Genomic DNA, 18524 nt, shown 5'->3' with positions numbered 1-18524 from the left:
AGAGATGATCCTTCAAGACCCAAATACAGAGAATTACAGTAGTCCAATCTAGAGGTGATGAAAGCATGAATAATTTTTTCAAGGTCCTTTGGAGGAAGATTGGATCTACCTTTGGCAATCAGCCGTAACTGATAGAAACTGGTCTTTACAACTGTGTTTACTTGCTTCTCAAATTTAAACGAACTATCAAAAAACACTCCAAGGTTTCTGACAGCCAAGGAACAGTAAGATGCAAGAGGGCCAAGAATACCAGTTAGCTTATCCACAGGGATGCGGCTTCCAAACACAATAGTTTCTGTCTTGGTTTCATTTAAAGTAAGAAAGTTCTGTGTTAACCAGTCTTTGACATCATGAAGACAGTTAAACAGAGGCTGCAGCGGGACAGAAGCATCCAATTTAATAGGGAGATAAATTTGGATGTCATCCGCATAACAATGAAAGGGAATATTGTACTTCCTAAATATGTCTCCTAAAGGCAGCATATATAATGAAAACAAGACTGGCTCCTTAGATTTTAATTTTTAAAAAAAAGTGTAAAATGAATTTTGTAAATATGTAAAAACATACATTAGGCCTATATCAAACATTTCTTTATATACTCAACATATAATAGAGTGCTCCAAATACAGATTATAAAACAAAAGATTGGAAATCAGAAAAAACAAGGGCCTTTGAGGAGTTGATCCTGTTTCTCCTGCCTGATAACCTGCCCTGTTTTGTTCTTCTAATTACACTGAGGGATGAACAATTCGTATACAGTATACCTATGTAGGTTGTTTGTGCAGCCTGCTCGATATTAAATTTTAAATTTGCAGTCTACACTCTGTCTATCAGAATAATCCTTTAATGCCAGGCGATTGCTGCTGAATCACGGATTTCCTGACCTTACAAGCCGCGGACAGCTGATTAAGACACAGCGTCTCACCGCAGAGTCAGCTGGTCAAAGGAACTTGATCAGCTAGCTTTTCACCATAAGTCTGCGACCATTCGTGCTATTGAAAACATTCAAACGTTTCCTGAAAGCTCAGAAATTACACTTCACAGTCATGTAGTGGTATTACGGTATTTGTGACCAGATGTCCGCAAACTATTGAAGTACACTGTGTCTCGTTAGACATGTTTGGAGGTATAAGGTTAAAATGTGTCCAGTCTTTGCTATGCTTTCCGTCACTCATTTTCCTTACCGTTCCCGCGTGTAGCCTCTATGTAACGCGCAACTTCCTCTGGCTCTTTCCTGTCTCCGAGCGCATTTAGAAGGAGCCCCTCCCTCTCTGGTGTTTGTTTACTCACTGCGCAGTGTGTCCGATGACCTTTCCCTCCCGTTCAGTAGACGATCATATGCTACCATTCATCTTAACCAATCACGTGCGGCTTCCACAACAAAAAAAAAAAAAAAGGAAACGAATGAAAAGAAAAAAGAAATGGCTCGCTATCAGGAGCCGGCTCCCGTCATTCACTTCAAAGAGCCGGCTCTTAGAACCGGATCGTTCATGACCGACCCATCACTACTTTGCAGAACTGATCAAGTCATGATCAGTACCAGTTTATTCCTGTTTGACTTGTTCACAACTATAGCATCATGCTGACATCAACAAATACATATGGCTGTGTAAGCTCAATGTATAGCAACAGTTTATAGACCCATGTTCTGCAGTGATTCTTCACTGTTTACAAAGCTTCAGAACCTGTGTTGGGTGTAACATGTTCCAAAGAATTACCTTAATCACATTACATTTTTAGTTAGTGCAGTAATGTAATACATTACAGTATGAAATTCAGTTATCACATTACTGATACAATTAAGGTTCAATTATCTACATGATTGGTGAATAGAAAGAAAAGAAAACATCTTTGCCTTTTTTCAGTTTGTGTGCAGGGCAGAGGAAAATGGAGGACTGGTCTGCAACTTTTGAGAGATGGAGACATTATATGGACATTACCTTTATTTCTATTGGACATAAAGGCAAGAGCATGGTGGCAAAGCACAAACTGCATCCAGTACTGAAACAACTGTGTTATACTGCTAACACAACAGTTCTTTGAAAACATTTGAGGCGTGCTAACACAAAGCTAGACAAAAGACCCCAGAGTTATGTTAAGGCTGAGTGATTGCTGACCAAGCAGCCAGAGCCTGATCTTCAGTAAGTAACAAATGCAGTGATGAATAACAAAGGCAGTGTGATTCTACTGCAACATTGCTTGCAACATTGTAGTTTCACTTTCTACCTGTACATGTTGCTATAGGTTAATCAGCCTGGCAATTGCTTTGTAGTCTCTTTGGGCTGGCTTTCAAATGTGCTTTGTCCACTTTGTGAACTCACTGTTAGTAAATGATTTAATAACTGATCAACATAATGATTTATTCTGTCTTACAAAAACCTAGTTACTGCAGGATGAATAGGTTAGTTTAAATAAATCGAGTCAGGCTAACTGTCAGAATCCTCAAAGCATAGGCCAAGGAGGAGGAGTAGCAGCAATCTTCCACTCCAGCTTATTAATTTACCAAAGACCCAGACAGAGTTTTAAGTTATTTGAAACCCTGACTCCTAGACTTGTCCACCCTTATTGGAAAACTTAAAATCCAGTTTTACTGCATTTAATCTATTATTAGACTCAGTTGGCTTTTCTCAAAATGTGAATGAGCCCATCCACCACTTTAATCACACTCTGGATCTTGTTCTGACATATGGCATATAAATTGAAGATTTAACACTATTCCCTGAAAACCCTGTCCTGTCTGATCATTTCTTAATGACATTTACATTTACTTTAATGGATTACACAGCAGTGGGGAATACGTTTGATTACAGTAGAAGTCTTAATTAAAGTGCTGTAACTAAATTTAAGGCTATAATTCCTCTATTATTATGCTCTTCAATGCCATGTGCCAACACAGAGTAAATCGTATTTAGCCTCTAAAAAGAGTTTGTTGCTCTATAAAAATACTCTCTGTAAAGCTAGGATAAACAGAACTGACCAGTCAGATCACTGCATTTGGCTACACGTGTGTTCAAATCTCAAAATTCTCACCAGTACAAAGTGATATGGAAATAGTAAAATAATTCTAGCTGAGTGTCTAGTAAAATAATCTAGACAATCAGCTAGATTCTGCTTCAGGTCAGTCAGCTCTCTGCCTCCTCATATATGGTCCCAACTCTGCCAACAAAAACTCAATTTCTTCTTTTTCTTGTTAAAAAACATCAGGACCAGCTCATCATCACTTGATGTAGACTTCATTTCTTTCACAGTGCATTTGAGGACAAATTATTGTTATTAATGTTCAACTTAGGGAATAGCTATAAGGATGGTAATGACCTGAGCTCAACATTAACAATTTCTAATCAGAATTTACTGTTAATATACAAATATAGTGGAGACAAAGTGTTGGCAGTGTATGGGCTAATTTTTGTTTAATAAAAAGAATTTGTCTGATAAGCTAAAATGAGTTATGTTGACGATGCTCAGAGGAGAAAATGTTATTTTAAAAAGCTGCTTTTTTCTGAATTCAGACATCTTCATTTATTATTGTAATTATTGTAGGCCTTTACCTTACAGTATAAAGTGCCTTGAGGCAACTGTTTGTTGTGATTTGGCGCTATATAAATAAAATTGAATTGAATTGAATTTATGTAATAAATCTATCAATTATACCCCTGCTTTAATGTGTAGTCTGTAAAATCAGATTTTTTTCACTGTTTTCCATGTGGCTGTTGAGTGATCATCATTACACTGTTCACTGATATGCCTGAAAATGAGATTATAAACTCTAGAAGAAATTAGATTTGAAAAAAAAAACAAAACATGGCAGCACAACTCAAATATAAACTGCAGAAAAAGTTTCTGAAGTATGCTCAAACTACATCTACTGTTCTTAAATCCATTAACCATACTGGTGAATGATAACACATTGTAGGTGGACAGTGAATTTCATTTGCTGCACTCTGGTTTCAATGCCTGATTTCATTTTGTTCTGTGAAATATAATTGAGGATGAAGTGTGCAGCCCAAAAAGCTGCAGATCTTACTGAAGAGAGCAAGATAGAATGACAAATGACTTACAGCATCAGTTGCGTGTGTCCTAGAGATGAAACACTATACATCAGAGAGTATCTATACCATTTTCAAACCTAAAGAGTCAGTGAATGAAGACATAATTAAAACTGCCCTACCTGCCATTTACTGTCATTTTCCACAGACTTGGGTAGACAGCACAGCAAATGGCCTAGAAAAGAATATGTTAGTGTTGTGGTCCTAGAAGTTTTTTGACAATGGATAAGGAAACATTAGCTGCTATGGTGATACATTTTTAATGGCACTTTATAGCCCCTGTCTTCAGCTAAAACAACCAAGCCACTCCAGCAGAGATTCAGTAATATACAAAAAAATCAGATGAGCCATGTTGAGTATGTCTGCATGTGTGGTGACAAGGGAGAAGAAGAGTAAGAAAGAGTGGAAACAAAGGGAAAAACAGCTTAGCAAAAGTAAAAAATTATTTGGCACTGACATCAACTTGATTAAAAAGTTGTTTCGGTTGCAGGAGAATGTCATTATGCAGCCATCCATAACTGAAGAACACTAACAGATTGCTTGGCTCCCAGCACATGCAATTGTTCCAAGGCTTGGAAGGAAAAAAAAACATGGAAGTACCATCCAAGTAATACCATAAATAGGATTCAGAATACGACATGTACTATGAATTAATGAACAGTCTTCTCTATTGGTCTGTTTCCAACCTTGATGCTGAATAAACTAAGATCTGATAAACTCTTCAAACACACTAACACTGCTTCATCACCTGGCCATGTGAGAATTTGAAGATATACTTTGGATGAAATTTCAGCAAACAATCAAGTGACAATCAACTGTCAATAATAAGATCACTGTACTGCTAAATGCATATCTTGTCATGGCCTGTGATTTTGCCATTTTGAGTTCTTAGTTCCAGTTACTGTTTAGAGTTTATTAGCTTCCTCAGCTTCTTTGCTCCTGTTTTCCTTCTGTGTCTTTTCTCTGTATCAAGTATACTTTTGTGTGAGTTTCCTGGTTTACTTATTGTTAAAGTGGGGAAATAATTATTTGATCCACTGCTGAATTTGTAAGTTTGCTCACTTCAATAAATGAACAGTCTCTAATTTTTGTGGTAGTTTAATTTTAATAGAGAGAAACAGAAAATCAACCAAAAGTTCAGCAAAAACACATTGCATAAAAGTTTTACATTGATTTACATGCCGTCGAGTCAAATAAGTATTTGATCCCCCAAGCAAAACATGACTTAGTACTTAGTGGAGAAACCCTTGTTGGCAAGCACAACGCTAAGATGCTTCTTCTAGTTTGTCACCAGGTTTGCACACATCTCAGGAGAGATTTTGGCTCACTCCCTGTACAGAAACTCCTTCTTTGCTGCTGCTTGGCAACTCAAAGCTTCAGCTCCCTCCACAGATTTTCTATAGGATTGAGATCTGGAGGCCCCTCCATGATCTTAATGTGCTTCTTCTTTAGCAACTCCTTTGTTGCCTTGGCCGTACGTTATGGCTCATTGTCATGCTGGAAGACCCATCCACAGCCCATCTTCAGTGTTCTGGCTGAGGGAAGGATGTTCTCATACTGTACATGGCCCCATCAATTGGTCTCTCAGTGCAGTAAAGTCATCCTGTACCCTTAGCAGAAAAACAGCCCAAAAGCATAATGTTTTTACTGTGGGGCTGGTATTCTTTGGGTCATACTCAGTGTTTCTCTTTCTCTAACATGAGTGGTCGAGAAATTAAGCCAAAAAGCTTAATTTTGGTTTCATCTGACCACAGCACTTTCTGTATCCCATTTCGGCCTTATTCAATCTGTTTCATAGTGAGTGCTTTATTTTTATATCTTCATTTTAGTAATGTTCTTCTTCTATAATAATTTATTATTTGAATGTGTTAGGTATTGTGTTATTTGTTGCCCATCAATCCATCCATTTTCCATTTTTTTGGAGTCTATCACATCTACCCTTGTTGAACCCTTTGTTTATTAGTTTATTCTAATGTGCATTTTAAGTTTATGATCTGTAGTGAAATGTTCTAAAAATATTATAAAACTAATACCCCCCCCCCCCAAGAAATATCTTAAATACTTGTTTTGTTAAATCTTACTTAAAATGAGAAAAATTTGATAAAATATTAACTTAACTTCCACCCATCCATCCATTTTCTTCTGCTTATCCAGGGCTGGGTCACGGAGGCAGCAAACTAAGCAGAGAAGCCCAGACCTCCCTCTCCCCAGCCACCTACTCCAGCTTGTCAGTTGGGACCCCAAGGTGTTCCCAGGCCAGCCGAGAGATATAATCTCTCTGGCGTGTCCTTAGTCTTCCCCAGGGCCTCCTCCCAGTAGGACATGCCCAGAACACCTGAACCACCTCAACTGGCTCCTTTCGATTCGTAAGAGCAGCAGCTGTATTTTGAGCCCCTCCCAAATGGCTGCACTCCTCATCCTATCTCTAAGGGAGAGGCAAGCCAACCTTATGAGGAAGCTCATTTCTGTCGCTTGTATTTTCAAACTCATTCTTTCGGTCACTACCCAAAGCTTATGTCCATAGGTGACGCTAGGGACATAGATTGACCAGCAAATCGACAGCTTTGTTTTAGCACTCAGCTCCCTCTTTACCACGACGGACTGGTGCAACATCCTCATCACTGCAGATGCAGCCCCAATTCGTCTGTCAGTCTCGCGCTTCCTTCTCCCGTCACTTGTGAACAAGACCCCGAGATACTTAAACTCCTCCACCTGGGGCAGCAACTCGTCCCTGAAACGGAGTGGGCATGCCACCCTTTTCTGGCTGAGGACCATGGCCTCAGACTTAGAGGTGCTGATTATCATGCCAGCTGCTTCACACTTGGCTGTGAACTGTTCTACTGCAAGCTGGAGGCCACCACCTGATGAAGCCAACAGGACTGCATCACCCGCAAAAAGCAGAAATGAGATTCTGAGGCCACCAAGGCGGAAGCCTTCCGCCACTAGGCTACACCTAGAAATTCTGTCCATAAAAATTATGAACAGAATCGGTGACAAAGGGTAGCTCTAACAAAGTCCAACACCCATAGGAAATAAGTCCAACTTATTGCCGGTAATATGGACCAAGCTCTTACTGCACAGCGAGCATCCCTGTCCTGTGAATCACCACCTTATCGTGGTGGATGGGTTTGTGTGTCCCAGTGATGCCAGGAGCTTTGTTGTCTGGGGGCTTGTCCCCCTGGTATGGTCTCCCATGGCAAACTGGTCCTGGGTGAGGGGCCAGACACAGACACAAAGAGGAGACATGGGTCCACCCTCCTGTAGGCCTACTACCCGCAGGAGGCATCGTAGGGGTCGGGTGCAATGTGTGTAAGGCAGCTGCCAAGGGTGGAGACCCTGGCGGACCGATCCCCAGCTATTAAGACTTGCTACTGGGACACTGAACAACTTAACTTCTTCAAGAAGTTACATCTTTGCTGTTACTGCTGTTTCTGTAGGATGGGATCACAATTGCCTCTCCTGGCAGTTCTAGGGAGTTTGGAATTCTGGCAGTTCTACTGTTAAGCCAGACCTTGTCACATCCATGACTGAGCAGAATTGTATGAGCTGTCCAGTCCTGTTTTGTCACTGGCCTCCTGCCAAGCTACTGGAGGGTCCTTTGTTGCAGGCCGCCTGCTAAGCCCCCAGAGGGTCATGGTCATCTTTGCTGTCAATCTCTCCACCCCTGCTACTAGCCACCCATCCTGCTTTGTTATCCTTGCCGCTAGCTGCTTTGCCCTTGCTGGTCCCCAATGCTGCTGTCAGCCAGCTGTCAGACCTCCTGGGGTCTCCGACTCCTCCGTCACCTGCCAGGCCTCCAGAAGGGCCCTGTCGCTGCTGTTGGCCACCAGTGTGACCCCCATGGTCAGGCCAACCCCTGAGTTGTCTTTCTCCTTTGCTCAACAGCCAGGCTGACGACCAGAAAGGGCACTTGCCATGACTGGTTTCAAGGCCGACCTCCGGAGACATCCATTTGTCTAGGCCAGCCCTGAGAATCTTTTGGCCTTACCCTACCTCCAGGTGGAGTTCTTCCTCTGCTCAGCTCCACTTGGGTTTATTGGATTAACATTGGTAGTAGAGGATGGTTTGTGTTTTGGTTTACTGTATCAAATGCATATTTCACAGTTTTCTACAATTTCCTTCAGGATTGTAATGCTTTCCTCATCAATGTTGCCTGAGCAGGACAAGAGTTTTTGCAATCTGTCAACTGAGGCATGTCGAAATTGTTTATGCAGCTTTAGCAGTACTGCCTTTTTTTCCTTTGTTGTCATGTTTTCTGTCACGATGAGAATTTCATCTTCATCATTTGATGTCTCGCTTTTTTCAATCTGACTTTCATTGTTGTTCCTTTCCTTTCTTAAGCTTACACAATAATGTCCAGAAGATGTCAGTTCGAGTTTTACAGGTTGGTCAAACATTGTTGCCCTGTCTTGAGCAATGTCCAAAACAGCACTTGCTCTCTTCAATGATGTTTTGCTCAAAAGCATCGCTATATCTGCTGTAGGGTTTAATATTTTTCCCGAAAATGACATGAATCAAATCCCGGGAAATGGCTCGTCATTTCCCGGGAATCCCGGGAAAAAGTTTATTTATTTTTTTATTTTAATTAGGCCTTCTGTAGCCTGTGTCGGCCTTAACCTATTGTGATATTGTAGAGGTAGCTTTCCAGCTATGTCCTGTTATGCCCAGTAGGGGGTAATGTCGGCTTGATTAACGCAATAAAACCTACATCTCGACATTCGAGTGCTCGAGCTATGCGGTGTTGTATAATATAATATACAAATATAATTCGAATATTCCTCCATTGTACATGGAATTATACCAAGCTATTTTTACAACTGCTGGTGCAAAACAATACGGTTCATCTCCACACAGCATTGATAAAGGCTCAGCCACGCTGTCGTGGCGACATCTGTTGCACTATATCTCCACCAGTGGAATGCTGCAATAGTCATTAAAAAGTTAACTACCGTACTACACTATAATATGGCATAACACAGGGCCTTGAGTAATGCACTACGACTTGGTCATTGCCATTCTGGCAACAGCAAATTTATAACACCGTGTCTGAGGGTTAAAGTAGGTTCGCTGTGAATCGTCTTTTGAAAAACTGGCCAATCCTTATAGCCTAAAAAATATACATTTTACTCAACTCCATTTTAAAAGCGAAATATGTTAAAGCAATCTATTTCATGATAATTTCTTCACACATTAGGCCCGTTTCCTAATTCATGATTTCCCCTGCAAACGAGGAAAAGAAACACTCGAAGTTAAACAGATATTTCTTTATTGTTCAGGGCAGGCATATTTTATAGGCTATATAATGCAATATAACAATATATAATAATATAAAATTATATAATACAAAATACCTTAGGGTAAACACATTGCCTACGATTTCAACAAATTAAAGAGGAAAAAAGTACAACTGTGTAATACCTCTATTAAAATGCTTGAGATGAAGGCTGAAGCCAGCCTTAAACGGAGGCTGAAAATGCCTGAAATGAAGAGTAATGCTTTTCGCATTAAACGAACCCTTCTCTCAATATTTCCTTAAATTTAACATTCTGAAGCTTTCTTTTCTTTCTGAAAGTCAAATCGACGCGCGCGACTTTTTTCCCGGTTTCCCGTCTAACGTTTCCCGGGAAACGGGAAATGGTTCTGATCGCATTTCCCGGGAATCCCGGATCCCGGGATTAAACCCTAATCTGCTGGAACCGCTTCTGTCTCTGTTTTGCATCTAGTTTCTCCAATTTTTGCCAGAATGGTCACTTTTCTTATCGATTGCACAATTATTCCATCCCCAAACCGGAAGGGTTTTGCACTCTTTTTATCTTTAATTTTTAATAATTCTCTCTGGGGTAGTCCACTTACATAATCTGCAAGCCATTTTTCACCACACACAATTCTTGTACAGGCAGTGTCAATCACAGCAGATCCTAAAGCTGTGTGCATCAGAGAAGGATTCGTATGAAAACAGAGTAATGTTACATTCTTCCACATCCTCAACATTTGTTAGTTTCACATGTTCTCTTTTGTTGGGGCAGTCCTTTGCCCAGTGATAAGTGCTTTGGCATATTGGACATTTAGTTCTTCTCCCGTATTTGTCAAGTGGATTAGCTCCTGCAGCTATTCTTGGGCTTTGCTCTGAGTTTGAACTCCGTTCGCGTTTGCCTGTGTATTTGGTGAAGAAGGCGGAGTCGCCCTCTAGTGGCAAACAGCCATAATCGCCAAAAATTCTTTTCAAGGCCGACTTCATGTTTGTAAAAGTAATGGTGGAACAGGCGGTTAGAGCTGGCTGTTTGTCTTTAACGTTTAGCCCTGCGGTGTCTAGGAGCTTGAATGCTAACACTGCATCTGGAAGTTCCATTTTGAACTTACGTAACTTGTTGTATCGTCGTTCAAATTCGATAATGTAATCCATCATGGATGTGTCGCCCTGTCTGTTGATCCGATCAAACTCTGTGTAAGTCTCGTACTGTCAATTCTTTTCTTCTTTTAAAAACACTGAGTCCAGCTTTGTCAAAAGAATCGGCATTGAGGTCTTGCGCCGCGATTTCCAGCGCACTTTCCCTCACTCTTCCTGATAGCGACAGGGTAACCGCTAGAGCCTGCTTCTTTTTGTCCAAATCTGTAACAAGTCTCCAGATTTCAATCTCATTTTTCCAACTTTTGTAAGACGTCTTCTCATGGAACGATGGAGGAACTTTGTAATTCCCAGCAGCGGCCATCCTTTGCTACCAATGTTAATCCAATAACTACATCACTGATGTTAGAGTACACACTTTAATGGTTACCATAAACAAAACCAACAACCCAGCACCCCCTGCGCACTCCGAACTCCATCCTCCGACACATGTGCAGTAGGATAATACAACTTAACCGGGTTGACCTCTAGAACTGTTCTTGATCCTTGACTTTTCGACTCACCCATTCCTTCCCTTTTTTTCTGTTTTTTTTGTTTTGTTTTACCTTGCTAGTTAGTTGTCTTCTGTATCTCATATTCAGTTTTATTTCCTCCCCTGTGATTGTGTTGATTGTATGCACCTGTTTCTCATTCCTTGATTAGGTCTCAGTGTGTGAGTATAAATAATACTGACTTCTCTTTGTCCTTTCTTATAGGGTATGTTTACTCTCACATTGTGTTTCCTTGCGTCACTCCTGTTGCTGGAGTTGTTTATGGACTTAATTATTGAACTTTTTTCCACCAAAAAAGGTACACTTTTTGTTTATTCCACCTGCCTCTTGTCTGCATTTGGGTTCTCGCAAATTTGGTAATTTTCAATTTTTTAGACAAAGGTTTAAGTTTTTATTAATTAATTGAGAAGTTGAGGATAGCAGCACTTATACCATCCTTGAGATCTCCCCAACCTTATTTTTTGTTCTTTTTTTTCTTTCTTTTTGCAGTTTTTCCTTTTCTGAATTAAGGATACGAATGGAAGCTGCTGTATGCTGTACAGATTGTAAATCCCTTGTGATATTGGGACACAAATATATATTTGATATTGGGATATATCATATCAGCTATGGTGTTCTGGCCATTTCCCCCACCGTCACAGTTTTTTACCTCCGCCAAGGAGGTTATGTTTTCGGTCGCGTTGGTTTGTTTGTTTGTTTGTCAGCAGGATTACTCCAAAAGTTATGAACGGATTTCGATGAAATTTTGTGGAGTGGTTGGAAATGACAAGAGGAAGAAGTGATTAAATTTTGGTGGTGATCCGGATCACGATCTGGATCCAGCAATTTTTTAAGGATTCTTCACTATTGTGGGATAGGGGGTTATTGTTGTCTGGGAAAGATGAAAGATTATTTCACAGTATTTAGATACACGTATTACAGCATCAGTGACCCTATGGCCTTGGCAGAGGTTTGCGCTCTCTGAGTTCTTCTAGTTATTTATTTATTTGTACCTTTTATGATGGCGACCTACGCATCTACCTTTGTAAATTTATTTAGTTGTAAGTTTATGTAATCTATTTTAGCCTTTCTATTACTAAGCTTTGCCTCCCTTTGACTGTGAATAAACTACAATAGCTGGTTTAAAACATTCTTTAGCTTTGGGTTTAGGTTGGCAAATCTGGATGTATGAACTTTATTGTAACAAATATTTTAAATGATAATCAGGTCTGAGAGAAGCATAACCTGACATGGCTTTTCTCTGCCACCCAGAACCCATGTTTGTTTTTATGAACTTTTTTTTTTTTTTTGCCTGAAAGGAATGTATTTTGTTTTTCATTTGCTTGTTCATGTTTAGCTTTTTTTTTTTTTTTCGTTACGAGCCATAAACTTTAGCTTACTTTCTGTTATGATATTTTTTTGTACACTGTAAAACATGTTAATCTTTTGCTTCTGGAGACACAGCCAGGTGAACAGATAAGGGCAAACATTTTTGACACATCCTGTAGTTGGTCCAAAAATAGAAACAAACAGTATTCATATACACCTCAACCCTTATTCTGAATTCCAAATTGTGTTCAAAGTGGGGCAGTTACATCAGTAAATCGTCTTGGAGGAGGAGGTCAAAAGATGGAAGGAATCAGTGCCATGGAATCATCCTAGAGCGTGAACAGGAGGGAGGGGTGAGATGGAGAGATAGAATGGGGGTAGGGTGGTAATAGGCTTGGAGAGGAGGGTAGCTGGGTCACCATTAACCAAAGAGACAAAAAGGCCGCTGGGACTTCGATTATCCCCAGGATCAGTCAATAGTGGTTCAATGGAGCTCACTGAGGGCGTGACACTGAGTGGTGTTTGTAGGGCAAAAGTAAGGGTTGCAAGGCAATGTCTGTGTATGCAAACGTATTGAGGATAAAGCTAAGAAAAAAAAAAAAAACATGAAGGAGAAGGTGACAACATGACAAGAAGAAAACACACCTTTAGCAACAGTGGAAAAAGTGGAAACATTTACAGGCGTGAAAGTGTTTGTTACATTTCCTGTAGGATACAAAAAGAGACTGAGGATAAGACCAAATACAGAAAATGTTGACACACACACAGGTAAATGTATATATATATATATATATATATATATATATATATATATATATATATATATATATATATATATATATAAATTACCCAATGAAATTCCAGAAGCAGGTGTGCCATGGTGTATTTGAGGTTTAAAATAAAATACCATTGAAGGTATTTTAATTGTTGTTGCTGCTTTTTCACTCATTTTCAGTCCAGTTCAGTTAACCATTTTCAGACGAATGTTTTTGTTTTTTAAGCCACTTTACACTGACCACTGTGTCATTCAAGCACAAACAAGGCACCTAACTCAAGGGATGAACCTGTTTGTGTCTACACATTACAGACAACAGCAAAGAACCCATCTCAAATTGTATCTTCAGGCACTTTGTTACCAACAAGAGCCACGTGTTGGACAAATAACTAATTTGTTCCAATATAAAAAAATTACAAAGATAATATAGTTTAACAGGCATAAAATAGTATTTTTGCACCAACAAGGTGATTCCGAAAGAGCTGTTAGCACACCTGGTTTATTTCAGCATGGTGTGCAGTCTGTCCTTAGAAAATCTGCAGCAAATGAACAGTTTATGAAAGCCATGTCCTTAGGAAATAGGAGAAAATCCATCAAAGACCTGACACAGGACCTGAGAGATGCATTTGGCCCTTCAGTTAATCCATCTACTGTTTGCTGAAGCCTCATCAGAAATGGTCTCAGTGGAAAAGTGGCTGTGAAGGCACCATTCTTAAAGAAGGGAAATAGGGAGCAAAGCCTGAGGTATGCCAAATTACACAAGAACTAGACTGAAAATCAGTGGCAACAGGTCTGATGGAGTGATGAATCCAAAAGTGAATTTTTTTGGTTCACATAGTCATCAATGTGTACAGATGAGGTCAGGAGAAAGATAATAAAGTGAACATCTACAGCTATCTGTAAAACATGGTGGCAGTTCTGTTGTGGTTTTGGGCTTAGTTGTGTTGGGGATCTTGTCAAAATTGCTGGAATTATGAATTCAAAGACATGCAGTCAAATTTCAATCCATCATGCAATAGCATTTGGAAAGAGTCTGATTGGCAATGCCTTCATTTTTTTTAGCACGACAATGACCCCAAACACACTGCTAATGCAATAAAAGCATACCTGGATAGAAAGCACACAGTGGACCACTATCACCCATGGATTGGCATCCCCAAAGCCTGGACCTCAACATTATTGAAGCAGTGTGGGATATTCTTCAGAGAGAACGAAACAAAAGGCAGCCAACAACTGAAGAAAAGCTTTGGAATATCCTTCAAGAAGCCTGGAGAACTATACCTGAAAACTAAAGGAATTACATGAAAGCTGCCAAAGAGAGTTCATGCTGTGCTGAAGAATAAAGGTGGTCATACCAAATATTGACTTTCAAGCTGGCTTCTATACTGTATTTCCATGTATGTTTGCACATTTCAAAGAAAATAATATAAAAATATAAGGAAATTAAGGGTGGCACGAGACTTTTGTGCAGTACTTTATAGTGTTTGTGCAATGACAATTTATCTCACCACAACAAGTTATGGTATAATAAAATACACTTTTATAGTTACATGGCTATCAAATTAGTTTATATTAGTTGCTTATTATTAGACAGGTCATATACTATGTATAAATGCAGCAAATACTATTGCACACAATGCAATATTTCCTGTGCTTGGTCTTTAAACTAAAACAAAAAGTGGAAAAAATGGTCTTACTGACTCCCACAAGTCCCAGGTTGAGGATACACCAGTGCACATACAATATATTTCTTATTACAGCATATCACAATGTGAGTCATATCATACTAATGTTTACAGACAACATCAATAACCCAATTAATTATATGTGATTTTTACTAACACTGCAATAAATGGATCACAGGGTCAGAAAAGAGTGATGTGAGAGTCAACCCCCTGCAGAGTGTCCTTCTATAGTTTCTCTGTAGTCTGTTCATTGTATCATTCTTTTTTCTGCAGTGCAAGCAGTGTTTTACTAAAGTTTGGGGCTCATTAGTAATAGATCAGAAGCACTGACAAAAACATTCTTGCTCTTTCTCTTTGGCCTGTCACCAGCTAGTGACAACCTAGGTGACCTTCTAGTTGGCCTATGTAGTAATCCTGTCCTACTGCTGCCAACTCTGCTTTATATTAACAAAATAATTAGTGTCTTAATTTGCATTAAAATTTAAACAGTGTGACAAAGTTTAGTTTAGCTAGCAGTACAGATGGCGACTGACCAACACAGGGTTTTTCCACTTGTGTACCACAGCTCTATAGGTGTTCACTGCTGACAGAGTGAAATACTACAGTACAAATTGCATATAACACCACAATATACCTGCTGCCTTTCACATTTTATGCACACTGAACTTTCATGTACACAATACTAAAGAGCCCATTTGAGAGTTTTGGAACGCACAAAACTGTGTTCATGTACTAGAATCAGACAGTATATTTGTGATGATACTCAACTATCCTTGTGATATTATTCCTGCTGAAAGATTTATTACAGATATTTTTGCTTCAGTATTTTGCACAAACTAAAGCATATATGAGTAAATGTTTGTTTATTTTACTGTCACTTTAAAGTTAAAACTGATTTGAGTGCTGTGAATGAAATTTATTTCATAATGCAGTTTATTCTGTTTGAGTGCAGCTCAGTTTCTACATTTCCTTTTTATTGCTTTTTGCATACTTTAGCGTCCTTGCTTCCCTTTTCTTTCCACCATTTTACTTGTCCTCTGTTTCTTTGACTATTAGGAGTGCACAGAATCAATTTCATTAATATTTCTTTATTTCATGTTGTTTTAAGAGAATTTGGAGCCAGGCCTTTTGTTGAGGTTGATTTTAATTACCTGTCAGGGTAATTTCTTTTGCATTTGCTGAATAGTAAATATGTGCTTAACCTTTAAGATTAAAAAAACAAATGAGCACATTTTAGTCACAAGAGCCTTAAATGTTTTGGTGTACAAAGATTTTAGCATTATATCTTCAAACCTGTACTTAACAGAATGAATGAAGTACAGCAGCAATAACAATGTGAGTGACCAGTATTTGAACATAAAACATGAACAGTTCCTCACAAAGGTGCTTTTTTTTTCTTTTTTTTTGCTTCAATTACACACACACACACACACACACACACACACACACACACACACACACACACACACACACCCACTTCCTCCGTCTGTCCTTTACCATTCATACACAATTCCACATGATACACAGACTTCAGCCCATCTGTTGCTAGCAAAATCAGAAACAGAGAAAGGAAAAAGCTGTATAAGTAGTACCCAGATTACTGTATGTGTGTGTGTGTGTGTGTGTGTGTGTGTGTGTGTGTGTGTGTGTGTGTGTGGTTGCCCATAAAACTGTACCTGCGTTTTTCTAGGAAGAGAGAACAATTTGATGTGAACGTTTTGGTGTTGTGACACAATGTGATATCTGCAGTGACCCAAAAATTGGCTGTGGCACAAACAGCAGGCGAGTGGAAGCTGAGGCAATAGACGAAAGAGAGACAGGAACAGACAGAGTGGTGGATACACTATATGTTTAGCTGTCAGCAAGACTACTGTGGCTCAATATCTTTCCACTTGGTTCTCAGCCCTTCTCACCACCTCCTCTGTCCTGTGGTTCCTCAGGTCATATGATCTGAACTGTCTGCTGGGTGTCTTCACTGAGATGTTGGAGGAAGAGAAGACAGAAAGCAAAGTGTAGGTCAATACAGCAGGTAGATTAAATTAGCAAAGTTTTGCACTGACATATTTCTAAGGTCTGATAGGAATTGTTTCAATCGGTGGTTTCTTCCTGAACAAATTTTTGGTAACTTTAAAATTCCAAATTAATAACAATACCAATAGCCATTGTAAATACATATATGAACTTGCAGTGCAAAGGCCCTGTGCTGTGGTGACTTATATGTATATTATAGTTGAAATCTGTCTATTTTGATTAGTTTAGTCTTGCATATTATGAAGTCTTGGTAATACCACTGGGAAGTCATATTTGGGGTTTTTTTAGGCTATGAAGTCACTTACATCAGTGTAACAACATAATTGGCAAGATGTTCTCTGATTTCACTATTCTTTGTATTCAGGATTCTTTTAGGGGGCAGCCTCTCCTTTATGATGTGTCTTTTGAAATTGATTTTATTACTTTATATTAGGGACATCAATCAAGACAACTTGTAGGAGAACCTATTGTGTGCTTTCAGGAAATATTTAAGGCCTTAGCTACATGTCCAGTAAACTCAGCTGCAACAGCTGTGTAGGTGTGTGCACTGATGGTGCCGCAGCAAAATCCACTCAGTGTTTCATTCAATGTGAAGTACTAGCATGTAAGAAACTGCTGTTGGAGCTCAACCAAGTGATGAATGATGTTACTGAAATAATACAGTTTGTCAAAACACGTGCACTGCACACACCTTCATTTGAACAACTTTGAGACAGCATGGATGTAGAAAACAATCGGCTCCTTCTAAATACAGAGGTCTGTTGGCTGTCCCGCAGTAAGGCCCTACTTCATGTACTTGAGCTCTGTCAGCCACTATCTGTATTTCTCTCCAAGAAACTGGCCAGCTACTTAAAAGACTGTGACTGGGTGGCTTCAGGTAACACATCTACAGTATTTAGAGTAGCCGATAAAACTGTCGCTTTTAAAGCAAAGCTGGATTCTTCCATAAAAAGAATGGATAAGAGGTGTCTCTGACTAGTTTCAAACATGCACCAAGTACACAGGAGAGGAGGGATCCGCACACCTGACCTGCTTCAGCATCATCTGTGCTCCCTGTCAGCTGAGTTTGAGAGATATTTCCCCTCTGCAAAGGATCTGAGGATCAGAAAGGAGTGGACAGATGATCCCTTTATTTTCAAACTGTCAACTGAATAATCTCCCATGCACATGTGCAAGAGGGCAAACTCCTGGAGTTAAAAAAAAAAAAAAGATTGAGGAATGCATACTTTATTTACGCTAAATCTTTCCCAAGTTAAAAAGGAATCCCCAGAACTTGCCACAATTGCACTTAAGACATTTCCTATTCACATACTTGTGTGAGGCCAAATTTTTTGCTTTGGCAGTCACCAAACCAAAGCTTCACAGCAAACTGGATGTTAAAAACACTGCACCTGTCAATCACAAACATAGTACCATATTTGACTATCTCCTCTCCAGAAAACAGGCCCAGGGCTCTCATTGATGGTGAGTTAGTATTGATTTTTGTGTAGGCTTGTACACTGTTTAAGGATGTATTTTGCTTCTACTAGGCTTTATATATCTTAACATAACATGACAGTAATAGATTACTAGCAGGTGCATAGCACTTTTCCCCCTCTTTCGCCCACCACTGGTCTGTCAAAAATATGACAACTACTGCCCAGCCTGTATAGTGAAAATGCTGAGGAACCCATGGTTTAGGGTGAGTGCGGGTCTATCATAAGAATTTTTGACTGTTTCTTTTTAAATAAAATAATCACTAAACACTCAACTTGACATCTGCTATGGAAGCCAGTGGAGGAA

Source organism: Archocentrus centrarchus, chromosome 4, assembly GCF_007364275.1.
Source record: "Archocentrus centrarchus isolate MPI-CPG fArcCen1 chromosome 4, fArcCen1, whole genome shotgun sequence".
Taxonomy (NCBI): domain Eukaryota; kingdom Metazoa; phylum Chordata; class Actinopteri; order Cichliformes; family Cichlidae; genus Archocentrus; species Archocentrus centrarchus.
The sequence above is the reverse complement of the archived record's forward strand: the minus strand, read 5'-3'. Positions refer to the sequence as shown.